The sequence below is a fragment of the Orycteropus afer genome, unplaced genomic scaffold (assembly GCF_000298275.1).
Source record: "Orycteropus afer afer isolate SDZICR_OR568_19922 unplaced genomic scaffold, OryAfe1.0 scaffold00957, whole genome shotgun sequence".
Taxonomy (NCBI): Eukaryota; Metazoa; Chordata; class Mammalia; order Tubulidentata; family Orycteropodidae; genus Orycteropus; species Orycteropus afer.
The window spans coordinates 385,818-389,061 of NW_006922544.1; positions in this window are offsets into that span (position 1 = coordinate 385,818).

Consider the following 3,244-nt stretch of genomic DNA (forward strand, 5'->3'; position numbering starts at 1 on the left):
CTTCACCTTCAAGTTGAACTTGCATATGAGCAGTTGATGGTCTGTTTCACAATCAGCTCCTGGTCTGGTTTTGGCTGAAGGTATTGAGCTTCACTATCACTTCTTGCCACAGATGTAGTTAATCTGATTCCTGTGCACTCCATCTGGTGAGGTTCACAAGTATAGCCGCCATTTGTGTTGCTGAAAAAAGATATTTGCAATGAATAAGTTGTTGGTCTTGCAAAATTCTATCATGCGATCCTCAGCATTATTTGTGTCACCAAGGCCAAATTTTCCAACTACCAGTGATTCGTCTTTGTTTCCAACTTTTGCTTTCTAGTCACCAGTGATAATTAACACATCTTGATTCTATGTTCAGTCAATTTCAGACTGCAGAAGTTGATAAAGTTCCTCATCTTTGGCTTTGGTGGTTGGTGCATAAATTTGAATAGCCATAGTATTAACTGTTCTTCCTTGTAAATGTATGGATATTATCCTATCACTGACAGCATTGTACTTCAGGACAGATCTTGAAATATCCTTTGTGATGATGAATGCTATGCCATTCCTCTTCAAATTGTCATTCCCAACATAGATCATATGGTCATCTGATTCAAAATGCCCAAAGCCAGTCAATTTCAGCTCACTAATGCCTAAGATATCAATCTTTATGTGTTCCATTTCATTTTTGACAACTTCCAATTTTCCTAGAGTCATATTTCATACATTCCATGTTCCGATTATTAATGGATATTTGGAGCTGTTTCTCCCTAATTTGAGTCATGCCATGCCAGCAAATGGAGGTTCCAAAAGCTTTACTTTATCTGTATCATTAAGGTTGGTTCTACTCTGATGATGCAGCTCTTTCCCAGTTGTATTTTGAGTGCCTTCCAACCTAAGGGGCTCCTCTTCCTGCACTGTATCAGACAGTGTTTCCAAGGCTATTCATAAAGTTGCCCAGTAATGTATCAGACAGTGTTTCTCTGCTATTCATAAGATTTTCCCTGGCCAATTCTTTGAAGAGTGGATGACCTCTTCCTTCTTCCTAGTCTGTCTCAGTCTGTAAGGTACGTTGAAGCTTGTGTACCATGGGCAACATTGCTGGCATGTGAAACACTACCAGTGGCACAGCCTCAAGCCTCACAGCAATGCACAAGCCAACACAGTATGACAAACTGACAGACAAGTTCATCTCACTTAGCTGTTGGAAACTTCTCTGCCACTGATTTACCTGATTCCTTCCTGATTCCTGCCTGGATCCTAATGCTTTGTCATCCCCAGCACTCCCTCCCTTTCCTGCCACTGAGGATGGGTCCTGTCTTCCACCCCTTACCTGGATTCTGATGCTTTTGTCATCCCCAACATTCCCTCCCTTTCCTGCCTCTGGGGGTGGGTCCTGTCTCCCCATTTTAAAAAGACATTTTTTTAAATGTCTATTTTGTCCACAGAATCCTTCAATATTGCAATTCAAGGCTTGGATTTTTTTTCTTCAGTCCCTTTAGCTTGAGAAATGCTGAGTGTGTTATTCCCTTTTTGTTTTATTACTCCAGGGCTTTGCACATTTCATTATGATAATTGACTTTGTCTTCTCGAGCTGCTCTTTGAAATCTGTTGATCTCTTTTATCTTGTCATTTCTTCTTTTTGCTTTAACTACTGTCCATTCAAGGGCAAGTTTCAGAGTCTCTTCTGACATCCATTTTGGTCTTTTCTTCCTTTCCTGCCTTTTTAATGACCTTTTGCTTTCTTCATGGGTCATGTTCTTGATGTCATCCCACAACTCATCTGGTCTTCACTCGTTGCTGTTCTGTGCATCAAATCTATTCTTCAATTGGTCTCTAAATTCAAGTGAGATGTAATCAAGATTGTATTTGGCTCACATGGACTTGTTTTAGCTTTCTTCAGCTTCAACTTGAACTTGCATATGAGCAGTTGATGGTCTGTTCCAGAGTCAGCTGCTGGACTTGTTTTAACTGAAGATATTGTGCTTCTCCATCTCTTCTTTCTACAAATGTAGTCGATCTGATTCCTGTGAATTCCCTCTGGCGAGGTCCACATGTATAGCTGCCATTTATGTTGTTGAAAAAGGTATTTGCAATGAATAAGTAGTTGGTCTTGCAAAATTCTATCATACAATCTCCAGAGTAACTTCTATCACCAAGGCCATATTTTCCAACTACCAATGATTCTTTTATTTTATTTGTTTATTTTTTGGCCTACATTCACATTGCAATTAACAGTAATAATTAATACATCCTGATTGTATGTTTGGTCAATTCCAGACTGCACAAATTGGTAAAAATCTTCAGTTTCTTCATCTTTGTCTTTAATGGTTGGTACATAAATTTGAATAATAGCAGTATTAACTGGTCTTCCCTTTAGGTGTATGGATATTATTCTATCACTGACAGCATTGTACTTCAGGATGAATCTTGAAATGTTCTTTTTGACAATGAACCCAACACCATTCCTGAATGGCACTGACTGTGCATCAGTCTGGTTGAGGAGGGCAACTTTTGCCGAGATGGACCAGGTAAAGCCAATGGTCAGACCTGAAAGATCACATAGAGATTTGTATCCAACAGTTATACTTCTCAATACCTCTGATTCCAATCTAAGACCTCAGGGCTTGTTCTCACCTTTCTCCATCCCATGTTTATAATGCCTTTCTCTGATGAGAGATATTGACTGTCATTATCTATGATTCTTGTTGTTGTTGTTATGTTCCATCAAGTTGTCTCCAACTCATGGCGACCTTATATACAACAGAACAAAACACTACCCAGTCCTGTGCCAGCCTCATGATCCCTACTATACCTGAGGCCATGGCTGCAGCCGCTGTGTCAATCCATTTTGTTGAGGGCCTTCCCCTTTTTCATTGACCCTCCACTTTGCCAAGCATGACATCCTTCTCCAGAGAATGGTCCCTTCTGACAACATGTCCAAAGTAGGTGAGACAATACTCTATGGAGATACATACCTTGGAGCAATCTGCTATGGGGCACCAGAGGGGCAACATTCACACAGAAGTACAGCTGGACAGACAAGAGTGCATACCTGAGAAGGGCATGAGGGTGGGTCACTGAGAAGGGAGAGAAGGAGAGTAGGTTAGGTAATTGGAGAGTGAAACCAAATGTACATTAAATGTTGGATATAATACAAATTCTTTTCTGTAAATTTGCACCTAAAGCACAATAATTTTTTTTTTTTTTTTAAAGTAGGTGAGACAAAGTCTGGCCTTTCTCTCTTCCAAGGAGCATTTCAGCC